This window comes from Homalodisca vitripennis, chromosome 5, assembly GCF_021130785.1.
Source record: "Homalodisca vitripennis isolate AUS2020 chromosome 5, UT_GWSS_2.1, whole genome shotgun sequence".
Lineage (NCBI taxonomy): Eukaryota > Metazoa > Arthropoda > Insecta > Hemiptera > Cicadellidae > Homalodisca > Homalodisca vitripennis.
The window spans coordinates 525,890-547,943 of NC_060211.1; positions in this window are offsets into that span (position 1 = coordinate 525,890).

Below are 22,054 nucleotides of genomic sequence, written 5' to 3' on the forward strand. Positions count from 1 at the left end.
TAGCTGCATTTCTTAGTTTAGACTTAAAAGCCTTATCAGTTATGCAGCGTCTGCTACGAATGAAAAATATTTTTTAAAACTTTATATACGAACATATATTGCAGGGGTAAGATTTTCAAATTGCAAAAAATTGGGAAAGATTTTTCAGTTTTAAGCTTTTTTCCTATTATTCGTATAAAATGTTTTTGAATCATGTAAGATTGGTTTGATATTTGAACGATAAGTCCCTCCCCAGCAAATTATTCCATAATCCAATCGACTATGCACTAGTGAAAAATACAGAACCCGTAATAATTCTTTACTGCATATATTTCGTAAAAAAATAAAATAACCTTAAAGTACTATTTATTTTTGATTTCAAATTCATGATATGATTCTTAAATTTTAGTTCCCTGTCCAATACTACTCCCAAGTATTTTATATTGTCCACAGGTTTTACTTCAGCACAAACAGTAGAACACTGCCCGCCTCCACTGATACAATCAATGCATTTATAAAAAATTTTATTTTCAAAAATAATCTCTCGTCTTAAACTAAAATTCATAAATCTAGTTTTAGCAGAGCTAAGTACCATGTTGTTTTTTGAAAACCACCATTGAAGCGCTTCTAAGTCTGAATTCATTTTTAGTTCTATTTCATTCCAATTCCGTTCAACATAGCAAAGTGCTGTATCGTCGGCGAATGATGTTACTTTCCCATTAAATTTTGCACAGCATAGATCGTTAATATAAATTAGAAAAAGTATTGCTCCAAAAACAGATCCTTGTGGAACACCATATTTTATTACTCCCATATTACTCAAAATCCCATTTATTCTTACACACTGAGATCGATTCAGCAAGTAACTTTTAAACCATCTGTACACAACACCTCTTACACCACAATTGTACATCTTATGTAGCAATATTCTGTGATCAACTGTATCAAAAGCCTTTTGAATATCTAAAAATAGACCACTCACTCGCATTCCATCATTCATTCCATTTGATACCCTATCCATAAAATCTAGTAATGCAGTTTCCGTATTCATTCCCTGTCTAAAACCAAATTGATTTGTACTAAAGAATTTTACTTTTTCTAAAAATAGTATTAATCTTTTCTTCATTATTTTTTCATAAATTTTTGAAAAGGAAGAAAGCAAAGAGATGGGTCTGTAGTTATTACAAGCCAGGTTCGAGCTGCTTTTATGAATTGGAATCACCACAGCCTCCTTCAACTTTCCAGGGAAAACCCCTGTCTCAAAACTCAAATTGATAACAGACGTCAGGACAGGAGCAATTTTTTGATAATATTTTTTAATAATATGTGAATTAATACCATCAACTTCAGGAGAAGTCCCATTCTTTAATGAGTTCACCGCTTCCCTAACATCTGTCTCTAGTACTGGGGCCATATACATTGATTTTAAAACTGGCCTTTCGATAAAATACTCTTTATAATTTAGAGTGGATAAAATATCCGATTTGATTTTATTTACACTTAGTTTTTCAGCAACAGAAAGAAAATAATTATTAAATTCATTAGCTACTACACGAGGCTCATTTACATGCCTGCCATCAATTTCTAATGTTACTATAGAATCTCTACTGGGTTTCTGGTTTGTTATTTCCTTAACAATTTTCCAAGTTTCTTTTGAGTTTCCTTTATGTCTGCTAAACAATGATTCATAATATTTATTCTTTAGGTTGCGAATATCGGTCTGAAGTTTATTTCTAATTTCTATAAATTGCGATTTCAATAAAGTATTGTTTGGTTGTTTTTTTCACTTTTTTCACTAACAAGTTCCTCATCTTTATACGTTTACAAATAATATCATTCATCCATGGTTTTAATTTATTTATACTGCAATTTTTATAATGTACTTCTTTCCTACTTTCATTTATTAAATAAGAAAATTTGTTAAAAAACATATCAAAAGCACTATTAGCATTACGTTCTAATAACACACCATTCCAGTCCACATTATCAAGTAAATTGTTGAGTTGGTTATGGTTGATGCGATAAGGGCATTGACTATTTCTAAATTTAACCGAATCAGCTGACGCAATCCCCCAACCTGGCCTCCAGAACCAAACAGCTGTTAAACAATGATCCGTTATCTGACAATCAATTACTGCAGCCTCCGTTCTAACTTTGTTTTTATTTCTTATTTTTACAATTATATGGTCAATACAAGTTTTAGATAAGTTTGTGATCCTTGTAGGGACGTTGATTAGGGATTCTAATCCATTGGAAGCTAATGTAAGTTTATAATTATCCATAACACTGCTTTGCTCTAGATAATTTATATTAATGTCTCCTATAATTAGTAGGTTATTACATTTCTTTATATAATCTTTATTCATATAAGAGTTTAATTCAAATAAAAATGAATCAGTGGTTTTTTGCTGTAACCTATAAATTGCTAAAAATCTTATATCTGATCTTTCTGCAATCTTACTGTAATTGTAGTGTATATACGAATTTGGTTTAAGTCTATTGTAAACGTACTACATCCTACATCTTCAAAAATTTAATTATAAATTAAGTTTTCAGTTTGAACCTTTTTTAGTTGCATACATTCATACTTTTTATAAATTATTCAACAGTACGTTTCTAGTTTCTAGTTAAGTTCTGAAGTGAGCCGTGGAAGATGGGGGTGGTTCCCCTTACAGCAACTTCTGAAACAAATGCCCCATTGACTACTGGAGAGCAAAGCATAGGTGTATTTGAGCATATACTTCAGTACTGGGGGAGAAAGGTACAGTCCTGAAGTGTAGTTAAGGGTTTTAGTTAAGTCGATAAAAATTAGCTGAGCACTGAGAAATCAGCCGAGTGAAATTTCCAACAATGCAATGGGGCATCTCAGGTTGTGCAGTGGAGCAGGGCCCTCAGGCGAAGACCAGGTCCCACTCTGAGAAATCAGCCGAGTGGAGTGTCCAACAATGCCCTTGGGTTTCTCAGGTTGTGCAGTGGAGCGGGGCCCTCAGGAGAGGACCAGTAGTTCCACTCTGAGAAATCAGCCGAGTGGAGTGTCCAAGAATGCCCTGCGGATTCTCAGGTTGTGCAGTGGAGCAGGGCCCTCAGGCGAAGACCAGGTCCCACTCTGAGAAATCAGCCGAGTGGAGTGTCCAACAATGCCCTTGGGTTTCTCAGGTTGTGCAGTGGAGCGGGGCCCTCAGGAGAGGACCAGTAGTTCCACTCTGAGAAATCAGCCGAGTGGAGTGTCCAAGAATGCCCTGCGGATTCTCAGGTTGTGCAGTGGAGCAGGTCCCTCAGGGGAAGTCCAGTGGTCCCACTCTGAGAAATCAGCCGAGTGGAGCGTCCAACAATGCCCTGGGGCGTCTCAGGTTGTGCAATGGAGCAGGGCCCTCAGGGGAAGTCCAGTGGTCCCACTCTGAGAAACCAGCCGAGTGAAGAGGTGCAGCTTGGTGGAGATTTGTAAGCGGCGAAGAGCGGAGAAGAAGTGGAACAAGACACATAAACGCAGCCCTGCCAGGCTGGATCCGCGAGTTGCAGCAACATTTGTCGAGAGCCGCCTGTTCATCATCATCCCGAGGTACCTTGTCCACGTAGTCAATCGGAGACTGCCATCCTGGATCGTCAGGTCTCGCAGAAGAACCGGACCATAGTCCTTCCAGGTGAATCAGAACACCTCACGCTTGTCCGTGTTGATCTTTTTCTGGCACACAAGTGAACAACGGGAAGAACTGGTCCATTTGACGCTGCATATTAATGCAGGATTGATGCAGCCGGATCGACGTTGCCATAAAGAGGGCATCGTCTACGTAGAGGGCAGGCGAGGTAATTGGCGAGAGAGGTGTGACATTGTTATACCACATAAAGAGGATCAGCCCAAGAACCGATCCGTGGGACACTCGAGTAGTCACTGGTCTTACGGAGGAAGTGGATGTCCAAACAGAGACCGAGAAGTGGGGTCCAGTCAGGAAGGAGCAAAGCAGTCGGATAAACTGAGGCGGCAGGCGACTGTGGGCTTAATTGTATAGGAGACCTTAGTGCTACACCCTGAAAAAAGCTTTAATAATATCTAGGCTTCTACAGTGGTGAACAGGCGGTTATTAAAGTTGTCAAAAAGGGTATTGAAAACCCTTGCCAGCTGAAGGTTGGTAGAGTACCCCGATGAAAGCCGTACTGATCACATTGTATCTGATGGTCGAAGTCCTCAGGGAACCTGACCAGTATAAACCGCTTAAAACCTTACAGAGGTTCGTAAGTAAGGGAATCGGTCTGAAGTTCGCATTTGAACCATTCTTTGCCAGATTTTGGAATAAGTACGAGCTTAGCCAGATTCCAGGGTATTGTAAAGTATCTAAAAGAGAGACATAAGTTCATGATCACAGTGTCGAAACACAATGCCCAATCCGATATCCGTGCAAGGGCTCTGGAATCTGTGCAAGGGCTGAAGAAATAAGATTATCGGACAATCCACATTTCGAGGACACAATCTGAATATGGAGGAGGCAAATTAAGCATGGATGACTGGTAAAAGTTCTCCGACGTCTCCGTCATCAGAAGCTTCTCAATCTGGTGAAGGTGGTCTCTGTGGGCAGGGTGTTTAACGCTAGAATTTGACGGAAACTGCTGTTCCATTGCGTTTGCACGGGCCTCCGATTTATCCAGGTGGAGGTAAACCAGATCTTTCCTACCAAAAAAGGTGACGATTTATTGGCCTTTCAGACGTTTCAGGAAAATTTTCCACAGCGTCGAGGGTGTCCAGGAAACCCTGCCATCGCCCTGCAGAATTGGTGTCGAAACGCATCCTTGTACGCAGAAAACTTAGATCGTTGTGTGTGCTTCCTCACAATTGCAACAATGACATATTTCGACAGTCGGGTTTTTACAAGTCTGGGAGAATACGGTCCTCTACATCACACAAACCTGCCAGGGTGGCCGCAATTAAGCGGATTTCTTTAGGGGTGAACTGCAACACGTACATAGAATAACATTCTATATTGTAAACTTTTAGGATATTATCACAGTTCCGTGCAGAGTCACCGTGAAGGGAGACAACGCAATGATATATTTCCCTCCTCCTATTGCAGAGTTGAAAGACATCACCCTCGGAGAAACGCTGTTTCGACAACGCGTTTTGAACCTCTTCTGCAGAGGAAAGAAGGAAAGTCCAGAAAGAATAACCTTCATAGGCCGGGTGCTGGGCAGGGACGTGTGAACAACTAACATTCCGTTCAGTGAAGAAAGCTTGAATTATACGAAAGCCTGTGATGCTTGTCATAGGTAACAATAAGCTCGCCCTTCGAAAAGCGGGTGGTGAAATCTCCACTATTCAGACGATGCAAGGCAGCAACATGGGTTTGTCTGGTATGCGATCAATGTAAAACGGCGAGATCAAGGGTTTGGATAGGAGGAACTGTGTCGATCTCAGCGGACAAAGTCAAGGATGAGTCGGGACTGGGAGAACGGCAGGGAGGGTCAGAGAGAAAAAGAGCAGCCTAACTTTTCTTTTCCGGAGGACAGATTGTTGATGGTTCACAGTATCGCCAATGTCCTGAGGTGCACTTATTCTTGGGAGTCAACAATGGTAACCAAAAAAATAATTTTCACGTGCTACACAATTAAATGGGTCCCCACGTATTAGGCCAATGCATAATTGGTATCGGAAACATACGAGCGAATAAATAAAAGAGTAAATACCTAACTCATTGAAAAAGAACGAAGAATATACAAGAATAAAGTAATTTTATGAAATGAAACTATTTTATAATCTCATATCATAGTGACTCATAATTAAGTTCTTGCAGAATTCTTGCTATTTTTATATTTCAACTAATTATTGTAATATTTTTTGTTAGTGGCACTTTGTAGTTCAAAATATAACTGCAAAATATATACTACTAGAATGCTGATGGTATAACACTCTCTATATTGAAAGACAGCGTCAAAATCAATAAGGGATGAAGCTTTTCCTAAGGGTGAAATATAGCGCCTACATTGGCGGAGATCCAAGTAAAAGTTTTAACTTGGTCAGGCGTTGGTGAAAACACTGAACGATAATTTTTCAGTGTATGTCATTAAAAATCTAAACACAAACACACACATATATATTTTAGGTTTACTCTCACATCCATATGCGAGTCCTCGCATGTTACCTTTCTATATTTTATAGGATATTAATATAGGCAACTGTATATCTATATTCATGTAGGATAATGATTATAGCTCGGGAGCTTATCAACACAAATAACTTTTTTCAATTCAACTTACAGTTCTTCATTAATCTAATCCTATTACATACTATCCTGCCTTTTTATATTTCTGTAATTAACAGGTTTTACTTAAATAAACATGACTTTTCCTTTAGAAAAATATTTTTTTACATTTCGTTGTTGAAAACATATATAATTCAGAAGTATGTATGTATGAATAGTTTCTGTAAATTAAGAATAAATTATTAAATTTTAACGTTGTATAAGTCGAGTTATGATATAACTGAACACTTATATGCATTTATTATGTTAAATATTATACTACAATATGTAGTTACAATGAAAAACGGTTGGAAAATAAGTCTACCTTTTCATGTACCCACTAAAATAGAGCCCCGTGGACCAAAAACGCAACCACTTTTTTAAGCTATGAAAAAGCTTTTGCTTTTAAGGAAACCATTGATTTCTTCTGAAAACGACTGGTTGGACAAGAGCGCAAATTATATTCAGTTTCTGGGACCTTGTAACTCAGTCAAAAGCCTTGTCTTCAGCCTATCTCCGCTTGAGATTCAAGAACTTACATAAACCCAAGATATTTATCCTAATTATAACTTTAATTACGGTCTATTTATATAGTTTTAACTAATAAGAGATTTTTGTACTGATACTAAGTATTCATTGGGTTATAATTGTGTCTTGGAGATCACTCTCAAAACATATAATTAATAGCTATTCAGCAATATTTGTGTTAAGGTAAAATGCAGTGACTTGAGTTTTATGTGGATAGGTGTTATCTTCCAAGTATTAAAATACTTTGTGAGGGAATCAAGGACAGAAGTAAATGTACTCTCCGTTGTCTTGATCTCATTGTGTTGAGTAACTAGAACAATGATACTAGCATTGATCTTATTAAGTCACTAGCACAAGGGGATGTGTCTAATCGTATTCCTCGGTCTCGACTCGACCTGAGATACAGGTCCTCCATAGAAACGAGCATTTTAAATCTTTAATTATACTAACCCGATGAAAATCAGAGTATTCGTGTTGATAAAGCAAATATAATTTTCTTTAATAAACTTAAAACCTTTTATTACATTTATTTTCTTAAGACCTCTAAATATTAATGCTGAAATGGTATTGCCGGCTCTACTCAATATATAAATGTTGGATTAAACAAATTTGAATTAACACATACAAAATATATTTTTACGAAGCCAAAGAATTGAAATATAAGTCTCAGCTGTCAAAAATAATATTTTGGAAATATTCAAAACACCAAACAAGGACGCCAAACAAACTCCATAGCTATAAACTTCTTTGCTTACCCATAGTTATCACTAAATTAAACTTGTGTACCGTCTTGTTGATCTACCTTTAGATTTTAAATTGAGTAATGACGGACTCAGTCCTTCTTCTGAGGTAACGTTCTTGTGATTTAAGATTAGAGTAATATGAATGTGGGATAATCATATAGATTATTTCTGTGAAAACATATACTCAACTATTTACACTTTCAGATGCCTATTTTATTTTAGCTCCCGAGAAGTTCTATTGCTTGTATAATGTTGAGTCACCCAGTCCCTTTTGACGTACGTGATAATGTTATGGGGATATATCTTTTAGATTTGTATCAATAAACTTTTTTCTCTCCAAAGTAAAACGTTGAGGTCTAGGGGCTTTTTCCACATGAAAGTCCTATGGAACATTTTCGGACAGAGGATATTTTAACGATTCTTTCATTCCTGATTTATCATGTTGTATTTAATGTTAAAAAACCTAAAAGGATTTTAGTAACTTCATGGTTTTATATTTTACACCAACATAAATCTTCCCTGATTATTTTAAATTCTTCATATCTCCTTTTTAATCAAATGCCCAAGTTATACAGCAACATTCCAATTAAAATAAAACTCACTGCTAACATTTAAATTTGTTAAACCAAGTTTAGTAATTACTTGTCTGAGAGAGTTTTCTACATGTTGGACGAGGCTCTTTAATTTTAACTCGACAAATTTGGTTTAGTTCCTGTAGCTCTGCCAAGGTTACATGTTTTGGTTCATATTTACAGCGAAATATGTGATTTTCAATGGTGTAAGGAACGTATTGATGGATTGATTGATCGTACATATTAGATAAAGACACTGGCTAGCAGCAATAGAGAACTAGAACATGTTCATAGTAATAATAAGGAATGACAAGTAGATCCAACATTAACATGTATGAGTAGTTTTTTCAAGCATCCAGCTACTCAATAAAGGATTGGAATGGAAAGGAGATATGAACTTTTGTCATAAAATGAGCGAACGTGTAAATAATCACGAACTGTTTTATAACAAGATTTCCATTGCAAGTTTGCCATAGAATTTGAGGTTATGGAGGAAGGTAACCACATGTCAGATATCAGTTGGCAGCAATAGACACGTGATAACTGACAAAGCAGATTGATTACACACATATACGAGCGGCCAGCTGACAGTTATGACAGCACTTGAACTACGAAATGTGCATTGTATGTTTTCCTGAATGTCGACTGTGTTTTATTTGTCAAGTAATTCCATTTACAGAGTTTTTTGATTAAGAAAAATCACTTGTTTAATGGAATTTAACAAAATTTATGTTTTAGGGAATTCCAAATTAGTTGTAATAAGTTTCATTTCATTGTTAAAATGTTACCGAAAATAAATTATATCTTAATTAAGATATAAATGATTGAGTAATAATGGGGTGTTTTTTATATATTCATTTAAAAAGTCTTAAAGACTTAGAACAAACAGAACCACAGTTTTCAGTTTTAATTTCCACCATCTTATAAATACAACTGTTCGATGTATTTAATAATGGAAGCTAACAATAAAACAATTAAAGAGGTAAAAGTGTCTAAGGTCAATAATTAATATGCAACCAGATAAGAAAAGGATTGCATACTGACAAATAATGCTATGATTTTCAGTCATAACCATTTCATCATCATCAATAGCTTACAGGAAAACGATTGGAAGATGTCTTATTCTTATTAAAAACAACTAAACTTTTAAATACATTGGTCCAATCTTTACGAGCCTTTATTCTTATTATTATAAAGAAACATAAATATTTTACTAAATGTATTATTTCAGGCTAACCAATAATAAAACTTTTTAAACTGGCAAATGGCTGAGTTGAGAGCTTGACAACATTCTATAGCCGTACTTTCTAAAATATATTTAATCAGGATAGAGAGATCGCAGTGACTTGAATATCCAAAACTGCCAAACTGAAATATTCTATAAAACTTTACCTCTCATAGGCAGAAGTAAAAAACTTATAGCGGTCTAAACATCTGAGTAAGACGGCTGCCATAGGCCAAATCATATCATACACCGGAAAATTCCGTAAAACCAACGTATATAGAGGATGGAATTCTTGTGCTCAGAAATTCCAGGACTTTTCCCTGACAGTCTGCTTACACACTAGAATTTCCACAATACCAAATGCGTTGAGAACTGAAATCTTCAAAAATTCGAATAGGCGCCTGTATGTTTCTAAAGATATGAATATTTCATTCACCGAATGATTTTATAGACATAGTATTCGGCTACTTTAATAACCTTCCAGAGACATTAGATTCAAAACTTAGAAGTAAATAGACTGGAAACTAAAAGGGTGATGCGTGATTCTTATATACTGATTAGTTTTTATTTAAAAGGGGTTGTCTATGAAAAACAAAGTCTATGACTGATATTGAGAAAATATGATATGATATTAGTAAATGTTTTATTGATCCCCCCTCGGGAAAAAGTTTGATTACTTAGTTAAATAGCCTTAGCCTCATTTCTAAGCTGCATTGAAAGTCATACCAGTTATAAGTTATATTTAGGAATTAATATTTACTATTTATTTTATTGGTTATCAATTAATAATGAAAGAGATTTGAAAATTAGTAACTGGATGGCTGTATCTAAATTTAATATTAAGCGCATGTCCTTGTTTAGGATTAAATCTAGTTATAATACTGGAGCTAGAATTTGCGGAAGTTACGTTCCTTATCATAATAAAATACTTACCAAGTCGCAGCATTTCTGTAACTTTTAATGCATACATTTTAGACGTGGTACACTGCCTACAGCAGATCAGGCGTATACGTCATCTCCATACACAATAGCTCCATAGGGTGTAATACAGCCAGAGGGTTGTAATGCATGACAGCGATGTAATGATACACGATAGGCAAGTAATACGTCACTCTATAATGTCAGTTTCTGATTACTACCCCTTATAGATCTCTCTTCAGGCGATTATTGTTCGCAGAACAATATCTTATGTTTGGATAGTACAACGTATAACTTGGATCTTAATTTACACGCCATGTTTGGAAAAGTGTAGTTACGATAATGAAATGATATATTTATAAGAGAGGTTTTAATTGAATTATTACTTTGTAATATTTGTTAATTACTTATAAATACTCTTTACATCATTACAAATAATACTAGAAAATTTAAGAAAACATCATTCCGAAGTTAATAGTTAGATTATACACAGGTACTATTTTTAGAAAAAGGTTAAATAAATTTACTTGAATATAATATTGCTGTAATATTATGTATAATTCTACAATTAAATTTAACCATAAATGCTTTGTTATAGTGGCGTGATGAACTGCATACAAAATTGTAAATATTTAAAACGTTAAAGATTAAATATGTATCGAGAGAGTATTTAATTGTAATTCATTATGCCTAAGGTAGGTAAAATATGTTTATGTAATATTGAAATAAATAAACATAAAAGTTTCTATATTTCGTGGGATTTTATATCCACATCTTAAAGAAGCAAAATAGGAATAATACAGATCAATAAACACAACAAATAAGAATAGAATAAATACAGAATGAAAATGCACAACTAAAAATTCAAAGAGCCAGCTGTTATCGTTAATGGCACAGAAAGAAATTTAGGGAAATTAATTTTATCTTAAATTTAAAGAAATTGGGGTTTTAGATTTTAAAACTAACTGACGGGCTGTATAAATTTTCTGCAAGACAAGGGAGAACCTTAACAATCCCTCCATAAGATTATAACAGTCATCCATTTTGTTTTTTTGTGCTGAATAGCATGTTTGGTTAATGTCTTCTCTTTTTTATTATAAAAAATATATAATCTGTTAATCTGACTTTAAGGTGATTAGTTGTTTATCTAAAGTACTGATCTGTGCGTAAAAGTTTTATAATTAATTATATAAATTAAGTTCTTAGAGTCACATATTACTTTGCCGATGGTGGGATATGTTAAACCAGTTATGATGATTTTCAATTCCATAGAAACTTTCAAAATTTTTCAAAGACCGGAAAGTGGTTTGTTGTACGGTTCACATCTATTAGTAACGGGATGGTGTAATTTAGGTGGTTTAGGTTGTGCAAGTTTGTTTTTCAACTTTGGAGGTTTCCGAAATATTACTCTAGATTCTTAAGCCACTAAACCTTTGTTAGCTGGAGAGAAAAGTAAGATACTATAGACAATATAGATATTCGAAACATAAATCCTAAAATTTCTGAAATCACACATTATGTAAGGGTGCATCACAATTTCACTTAACATCTATCCCTATTAACCATGAAGACTGAAAAAATATTTACCTGATTTATGATTACTTATGTTTAAAAATGATTATTGGGCTCCAAAATATTACGTTACATGTACTTTTACTCAGAATTATATGGATTTTTATTTATTAAATTACGTGCCAACCTATGGGTGCTAGCTAGTTGTAAGTTGTAAGTCAAATGCCTTTGCACACTTTCCTTGCTTGTTGTTAGTAGATATTTTAGGAAATGAAAATATCAGAAGAAATTAAGAATTATAAAGAGTATATTTTATAGATTAAAATGTTAACGGACAGCAGTATTTGATAGTATAAGTAATTATGAAGTGTAAATCTTAATTGATACAAACATAAATTTAAATAGCTTCTTCGTATTGGAAAAATCCTTGTTAATGGCATAACAAATTTCTAACTGTTTTATTATAATAAAGAGTATTACTGATACAGCATACTTTTTTCAATAAATATACGATTACAGGACTAATTCAATATTAGTTTTTGGTCATAGATGGATCAAAGACTCCAGAAGTTGTACTTCCTGTTCCATTTCCACATTTGATAAGACAATACGTTTCCCATCTTTAATGAAATGCTCTAGAATATATATTTTAGGACAAAAATCATTACATCGATTTACTCGTTGAGTTTAACACTTGTTAAGTTATCTTAAAGAGAAACATTTAAATGTGACAGTTTCAGGGTTTTATTGAACATTATTCTTATCTTTTTAAGAGTTTTTGCAAAAAGCTTACCAGAAAAGGATGCAATAGAGTTTACCATAGAGCGTTTATTGAGCTCTATGGGTAATATAGCCTTTACGGTAAGGTACTAAGTATGCCTGCAGGAAATGTGTATCTTTTGGTAGTGGCTGGGTGCCAATAGTGATCGTCTATATGGGAAGTTTGTTGCCTTTAGTATCAAATAAAAACATTTAAGGCACCACCGTCCCTCCGAGTACAGCAACATACACTTTTAGCATATACTTTAATTTAAATAAAGCAGACAACGTATGTATAATTCATGGCTTATTAATAATATTTTTATCTGTAGGAGATGAAAAATGCCACTAATCTATTACAAAAAGCATTCTTTTAAATAAACAAATTATCATCCTGGTGGTATACATATAAAATATACACCTTCATAATCTAAACGATGTGGTGCATTTTAACATGATATAAATAAAATATTGATTTGATTCTTCTTTTTTCCTTATAACGTAACGTTCCAGTATCATAATAAAGAATATTTCAGTAACATTTATCTATAGAATGTTACGATGAGAAATAATAACATGACAATAATAATGATTATATTTACGTGTTGAACAATCCAGAACCAAATTCAGATAAATTATCTGCAATATGAGCAAATTATCTTGTAACAGATGTAAAATATTTAATTTTTTCTCGTATATTATTGCTCGAGCTTTTATGAATAAAAAAGGTTAATGTTCACAAGACTTCCGCTGAATTATTTCATGTCAATTGTATGATCAATGAAGCAATTATGATTGCAAGGAACACATAAATATCCATCTTTGATACGTACACAAAAAATAGGATGTGCCTCCACATAGTTTATCAAGCTATGAGAAACAACAAAAATCTTGAGGTCTATAATGAAGCCTCCAACACTCGATTTGCAGCTGTACTAATGGTTCCATTACTAGCCAGTGAAGTCCGTTACATAAATCACTCTGGCGGATTGTCAATTAATTCATCACTGGCCTTTACACTTCCATCATTACCACTCACGCACGCTTCGTATTTATAAAATAATATTTGTAATATGGAGTTATGTTGGGGAGTTGGGGAAGGCTGTATTATCCTACATTGGGTAATCATCACTAATTTGTAATTCCATGTGGTGAATAAAGCACACAAAATACATGCTCTATTACCATATGTTAATTATTTGTCAACATAAACTACACGCGCGCGCGCGCGCGCGCGCACACACACACACACACACACACACACACACACACACACACAAAAGTTTCATAGGTACTGTATACATAATTTGGAGACGATTAAAACTTAATTACGATCATTTGCCATCATTGGGTATTATTTTTTTACATTTTAATTACTTTAACGCTGTTTTTGTACTTCAAATAAAACGGTCATATTACTGGGCAGACATTAACTAAGCAAAGTCATACCTAATCAAAATCTAAGGTTCACTATAACGTTATGTTTAAAAAGATATTAAAACATTTGTGTATTTTCTAAGCGAAACATCGTCTAATGAATAAAGTTACTTTTACAATGTAAATTGAGTATTTGAACCAATTGATTATTTTAGCCAATTAATATGTATTGATAAGACGTGTGAAAATGATTATCATGCCTCACTTAAATTCAAATCCACAACGTGTGAGGTATAAATTCAACATCTGGACAAAACATTCATCATATTTACCAGTGCAAGAATTGCCATGTATTAAATAGCTTAACATGAACATCAGGTGTGTCTATGTTAAAGAATATCTCAAATGGTCTTAAAATGATATAGTAAAAATGTATATTTTAATTTTTTGCCAGTAACCAGCAATACCGTTGCAAAGAATCTACGAAAAAATTGATTTTTAATTCGGATACCAGTTTTGAACTTTGTCAAAGTTTTAAAACATTCACCAACTTAGACCAAGTATTAATTAGATTCTAAACAAGGTAGTCAGTCATTTGCTTCAGCAGCAGCTTACTATTATATAGCGTGTTCTTGTAATTTTAGACAAATGTAAGCCTGGTTAAACCACAACATAAACAATTTACTTCCAGGCTTTGAAGGCTGTAACAAGTAATAATAGAATTATCCATAATGCTGTTGACAAGGTAACATAATCGCACATTGAAACATATGTATTTGAGTATAATATTTTTGTTAAAACTTTCAGAAATATATGAATGTACATATTTTAAAGATCTTTAACATCCAGAAAACCATATTTATCTACAGTTGAGATTTTTTTGCTATTAGTGAAGCTTTAAAAATGTAGTGACATTTAGATTGATCTCAATATTGAGAACTAATAATGAAATACACACGTGACTCCTCTACGTGTTTATTCTGCACCTCCTGCATTGGCTTATGTTATACAGCTAAAACCACATTAATTGTGGTTTTATGTTATATTTAAAGAATCATGAGATGTTTGGGAAATAATATTATATGCGAGATTATATAAACTTTAAGTTTAAAGCTAGGAAATGCTGTTATTGTGGAAATGCTGCATGCTGTGTTATTCAAACATTCCTTCATACAACTATACAATGTTCATACGATTGTTGGTGTTTTTAATATTATAAATGACAGAATATTTTCAAAAGTTATTTAAAAGCCCATATTGAATCCACATAAGCTATGAATAGTTCATTAAATAAGATTAAATAACATAGAAAAAAAGAGTAATTATTGTCGGTACTTCACTCATTATTATTTTATAGTAATTGCAATTTACAGAGAACGCTGTTCATCCAGAGTGACTTACTTGTAACGAAGAGCGTCCATGTTTACTACATTGCAGTAATACTCAGTATTCACTCAGCGTGTACGGGTAGCTTGGGAAATGTAGGGAAGTGCTCTCTATTACTCGGTGTAACTCTGTAGTATACCGGTCCTTGCTTGTGTAGTGACCATATTCAGTACTTTATACAGTAGTAATACTCTGTATTCACTCAGCGTGTACAGGTAGCTTGGGAAATATAAGGAAGTGCTCTCCATTACTTGGAGTATCTCTGTAGTATACCGGTACTTACTTGTATAGTGTAAATGTTAAGTACTTCAAAGTAATACTAAGTATTCACTCAGTGTACGGGTAGCTTGGGAAATGTAAGGAAGTGCTTTCCACTACTCGGTGTATCTCCGTAGTATACTACTATGTACTTATATAGTGACCATGTCCAGTACTTTAAATTAATATTCCGTGTTCACTTAGTGTACGGGTAGCTTGGGAAATGTAAGGAAGTGCTTTCCACTACTCGGTGTATCTCCGTAGTATACTACTACTTACTTATATTGTACCATAGTTCAAATTCATTTATGCTGAATCGCGGTAGGAAGTAGGCTCTTATTAACTAGACGCGGTGCGTGGACTGTTTTTTGGTTCAGTTGGACCGGCAATCAGCTGATCGGTCAGTGACGTATCGGGTGATGCGTTCCTCCCGGCTCGCTGGTCAGTTCGAGTCTTGAAGCCACGACGACAAGGTCCTGTTGAGAATCGCAGCTCTTCCTCTAACCCTATAGTGTGGGATTTAGAGTAATTCCATTTTTTATCGCGTGTAAATTTTAATTCAAGTTTTTTTAATTTTTCTTCAGTGCGTATTAAATCCCTATCAGCCTCCGTAATCTTCAAAGTAGTAAGTCCCGTACCAGCGTTTAGTTAATATATTTGATTTTTTTATACTGTTGTAATTAAAAATTTCTAAAGTTTCCCATCTTCAGAGTCTGAGAATTAATTACATTTTTTGAAGTATTGGTGGAATTAAATTTTGGTCATAAAGTTAATATCAAGTTTTGTGTTATATTGATTTTGAGTATTTTGAGAAGAGAACTTTTATTTTATTTTGTTAATTTAAAACCATTTTTTGAGAAGTATAAATTTTTAGTTTCATTTTAATTTTAATTCATTTTTAATCAGACTCTTAATTAGATTTGTTCGATTGTGTGAAGTTTTGAAGAAAATCGAATCAAAAAGTTTGTAAAACTTTGTTAATTTTTTTGGTAAACTTGAATTTCGGAAATAAACCAAGTATTTCCGAAAAGTTGTTTAATTTATAAAGTATTAGCTCCATATAAATTTAAAATATGTGCTATAAAAACGGTACATAATTTGCGCCACTCTGCTTGTTATGGGTTCAAATTTTATAAAAGAAACTGGCATGGTGGTGGATTTAAAACAGATATGTGTTGGTTTAAGTTTAAACCAGAAGTCACAATCGAGTTATTTCAGAATAATACAATCCTTATAAATAATGTGAACCAGAGTATTGTGGTAGGGTGCAATAAGGCAAAGGAGGGTATTTTTAAAAATTATTAACGAATTCCTCAAGTTTTTACCGATAAAATAGGGCAAGCTATTGACTTCGAAATTGACCTAGAAGTCAGACCGACCCCGAGCCAGTGAGATTGAAGCCGTATCCGCTATCCCCCCCCAAGCTGCAAGAATTAAGAAAAATTTTAGATGAAACTGTTGGCACAGAATATAATTAGACCCAGTGTGTCAAATTATGCTAGCCCCGCATTTTTAGTAACCAAACCGGGAAGTGATAAATCTAGAATGGTGATTAATTACTCAAAATTAAATAGTAAGTTGAAGAGAGTGGAACATCCAATTGGAGACGTATACGAATCATACCACTACTTACAAAGGGTGTACTTATTTTTCAAACTTGGATTTGAGTAATTCATTTTACCAATTAAAACTTACGGAAAAAAAGCAAACATTTAACTGGTTTTGTTACGCCGTTTGAATCATATGAATTCAATCGTGGTACCATATGGGTTACACTTGGGAAGCGGAACAATGAGCCGCTTATTAAATAAAGTGTTGCAAGGTGTAAAATTTCAGTATGCTTTAAATTATGTAGATGACATAATAATATTTAGTAAAAGTTTACCAGAGCATATAGAACATGTCAGAGATGTTGTGGAGAGGCTGGCCAAACATGGACTTACAGTTAACCCGAATAAGGTGAGCTTTGCATGTAAAGAGATCAAGTTTTTAGGTCACCTAATCTCTAAGGACCAGATAAGAGTCGACCCGGAATAGAACTTCTGCCATTAGAGATGCGAGAGAGCCAAAGGACGCAAAAGGCGTAAGTAGATTTATCGGAGCGGTGAGCTATTTCGCAAAGTTTCATCCCAAAACTATGCAGACAAGGCAGCATGTCTAAATGAACTGAGAAAAAAGAATAGGAAATTTGAGTGGACTCAGGAGTGCCAGGAGAGCTTCAACAGCTTAAAGGAAAGCGTAAGTACACCACCGGTATTAATAATACCAGATTATAGTAAGCCATTTATCCTATGTACGGATGCGAGTGACAAGGCAGCAGGAAGCTGTTTAATGCAGGAAATAGAAGGTGAGAATAAACCAGTGGCTTATTATTCAAAAAAATTCAATGAATCCGAACAAAGAAACTTGACTGTGTACCAAAAGGAAGCACTTGCAGTGGTATGCGCGATAAACAAATTTCGCAGCTACCTAGAAGTAAGGCCTTTTACGCTAATAACGGACAATAGTGCACTAGCGTGGGTACTAGGCAATTTTTAGGAAATTAGGAAAATTAGGTAGGTGGGCAGCTACAATTTTGAGCCTACCATTTCAAATTAAACACGTAAAATCAAAAGACAATGCGGTGGCAGACTATTTATCTAGACTATTTGAATGTAGAGATAAGATGCAAAGTGTGGAGGAAATTGAAGAATACCAGTACGGTATAGAAAAAGATAGTGTAACGGACAATAGCATAAGAGTAGCAATTAAGGAAGAAAATGTAAATAGTGTATTTGTAAATAGCGTAGGTAATTTTTCCACTAGCTTATACGGACTTTAAGGTTCACCAAACCCAGGACAATATAATACGAAAAATATATAATAGTATAAAAGGTGGTACTAACTCTGAAAAAATATTTCTTGTGTAAGGGAGTTGTGATGTATAGAAGTAAGCCTACTAGTAAGCCAAAGATATGTCTACCAGAACATTTAGTAGATATGGTGTTTAAGTATTACCATGAGTCGGAAATCGGGGGCCACTATGGAATATTAAAAACTACCAGAAAGATAATGCGATTTATTTTACCATGCGGATCTTGCCGGGCTGATAAAAGACAAGGTAAAATGTGCGAAGCTTGTGCGTTAGCGAAAACCGGTAAGGTTTATCATGGCAAACTGATTTCTGGTGTATCAGCTAGGCCCATGGATAAATTGTACATAGACATTTTTGGCCCTTTAAACCAGGTCTAGTAGTGGAAATAATAATATCCTGATTGTACTTGACGACCATTCAAAAATGGTATTTTTAAGTGCGATTAAAAGACGCGAAAAGTAAATCAATAATAAAAGTATTAGAAAGTGAAATTTTTAAAAATTTTGCATATTGCAAAAATATAGTGTCGGACAATGCACAGTGTTTTAGAAGTGTCGAACTAAAGAACTATTTATTCGCCCGGGGAATCAATCATCAATTTGTAACTCCATTTGTACCACAGGAAACAAAAGTGAACGTCAGTTGAGGACAGTAAAACAGATGTTAAAAATTTACTTTAAATTCGGATCAAACTAAGTGGGACACCAAATTAACTGAATTACAATTAGCAATAAATTGTGCGACCTCGGAAGCTACTAAAAATTCACCATACGAAATTATGTTCGGAAATAGGCCTAACTTGGAATTGACCAACAGATGGAATATTAATGATTTAATTGGACTGTGATGTGTCAAAGCCGGATAAATTTGGATAGGTTTCAAAGAACTGTGTTAAATTTAAAAAAGTCCATTTCGGCTAACAGGAAGAGGGCAGGCTATAGCGATAAGGAATGTGAAACACCCATTCAAAGTTGGAAGCCTTGTATACGTGAAGACACACTGGCTGAGTAACAAAGCGGAAAAATTTCAGGCAAAAAATGGCAAACCGGTTTTGTGGACCCTACAGGATTATATATAAATTAACAGAAGTGACCTTTATAGTGCAGGATATAAAGGATGAACGATCCGTGAAGAAAGTGCATGTTTCACAATTAAAGTTGAAGTACTAAAAGTGAAAGTTGAGAACTCAATAAACATTAGCCCGGGGCAAAGGTCAGTATGTTTTATTTTCAGGAAAATTATATTGTCGAAAAGGAATTGAAGATGGGTCTAAAAACAATAAATTGGCAATATAATTTTATTTCTAAATTTAAACTTCAAGAATTGATTATATAATTATGTATTAATTTGGCCCAAAACACAAAACAAGTTAAGTATGAGAGTCCAGTAGCTTATTATAATAGTAAAAATAAATAATGGAATATAAAAAGGGTGATGTGGCGACGTTTTTATTTCAGCACATTGTAATGGCTAAGATGAGAAAGTCATAATATAAAATGCCAGTGGTAAGTGTGTAATAGAAGTGTTGTTGTAAACCATGTAATTTTCAGGGACAATGAATGGCATTAATGGTGTATAAAGTAAATACACAGATGTATTCTGATGTATTGTGATATATCATGAGATATATTTCTTCCCTGTTCCTTCAAATGTAGAAGGACAGGGTAATTTTGGTAATGTTGTGGTGTTGTTGTCCCCTGTTCCTTCCAATAGAGAAGGACAGGGTAATATTTTTTGGTATACAATGAGTTGTATTAATAGTGATAGTGATATGTAATATTGTTTTTTTTTTTTTTTATATATAGTGATATTTCTTCCCTGTTCCTTCAAATGTAGAAGGACAGGGTAATATTGTTTTTTTATCACTATATGAGGTTTATTGTGTGTAAACAATTGATTATTGTGCCATTGTAATCCCTGTAAATTGATTGTATTGTAATTAACAACATTTGGTAATGGTTTACATTCGCGACACTGGCGCAGGCGTACAATAAGAAACACCGTGAAAGACTGACAGCCATACAATCATACGGAGGGAATATTTTGTAAAAAGGAATGTCCTCCAAGAGCTCAATGCCTCGCTGGCTGAAATTGTTATTAGATTGGAGGAGCAGGTAGCAGTGCTATTAGCGAACCAGAGGCCAGCCAACCACGAGATCAACGAGGCCGCCGCACTGCACCGGCCGCACAATCATTGGAGAAGCTACCTGCCTCTACTCCTCACCTACCACATCCCTCTGCGATGGCTACCTGGGGACCCACACTGGACGTCGGACACCTTCTACCACATCACCCTCGGACTACACATCACAGCCTCCACGTAGTGATAAGTACAAAAGAATTGTTATTTAAAAGTGTGCATGTGGAGGGATATTATTGTACTTAGTCCGGGATGAGTGTTTAAAGGTTTAGGTTCCTACCGTGATTGCAGCTTCGGGCTAGGGAAAATATGTACCATAGTTCAAATTCATTTATGCTGAATCGCGGTAGGAAGTAGGCTCTTATTAACTAGACGCGGTGCGTGGACTGGTTTTTGGTTCAGTTGGACCGGCAATCAGCTGATCGGTCAGTTGACGTATCGGGTGATGCGTTCCTCCGGCTCGCTGGTCAGTTCGAGTCTTGAAGCCACGACGACAAGGTCCTGTTTGAGAATCGCAGCTCTTCCTCTAACCCTATAGTGTGGGATTTAGAGTAATTCCATTTTTTATCGCGTGTAAATTTAATTCAAGTTTTTTAATTTTTCTTCAGTGCGTATTAAATCCCTATCAGCCTCCGTAATCTTCAAAGTAGTAAGTCCCGTACCAGCGTTTAGTTAATATATTTGATTTTTTTATACTGTTGTAATTAAAATTTCTAAAGTTTCCCATCTTTCAGAGTCTGAGAATTAATTACATTTTTTGAAGTATTGTGAATTAAATTTTGGTCATAAAGTTAATATCAAGTTTTGTGTTATATTGATTTTGAGTATTTTGAGAGAGAGAACTTTTATTTTATTTTGTTAATTTAAACCATTTTTTGAGAAGTATAAATTTTTAGTTTCATTTTAATTTTAATTCATTTTTAATCAGACTCTTAATTAGATTTGTTTCGATTGTGTGAAGTTTTGAAGAAAATCGAATCAAAAGTTTGTAAACTTTGTTAATTTTTTTGGTAAACTTGAATTTCGGAATAAACCAAGTATTTCCGAAAAGTTTGTTTAATTTATAAAGTATTAGCTCCATATAAATTTTAAAATATGTGCTATAAAAAAACGGTACAATATAGTGACCATGTTCAGTACTTTAAAGTAATATTCAGTATTCACTTAGTGTACGGTAGCTTGGGAAATGTAAGGAAGTGCTCTACATTACTCGGTGTATCTCCGTAGTATACTACTACTTACTTATATAGTGACCATGTTCAGTACTTTAAAGTAATATTCAGTATTCACTTAGTGTACGGGTAGCTTGGGAAATGTAAGGAAGTGCTCTACATTACTCGGTGTATCTCCGTAGTATACTACTACTTACTTATATAGTGACCATGTTCAGTACTTTAAAGTAATATTCAGTATTCACTTAGTGTACGGGTAGCTTGGGTAATGTAAGGAAGTGCTCTACATTACTCTGTGTATCTCCGTAGTATACTACTACTTACTTATATAGTGACCATGTTCAGTACTTTAAAGTAATATTCAGTATTCACTTAGTGTACGGGTAGCTTGGGAAATGTAAGGA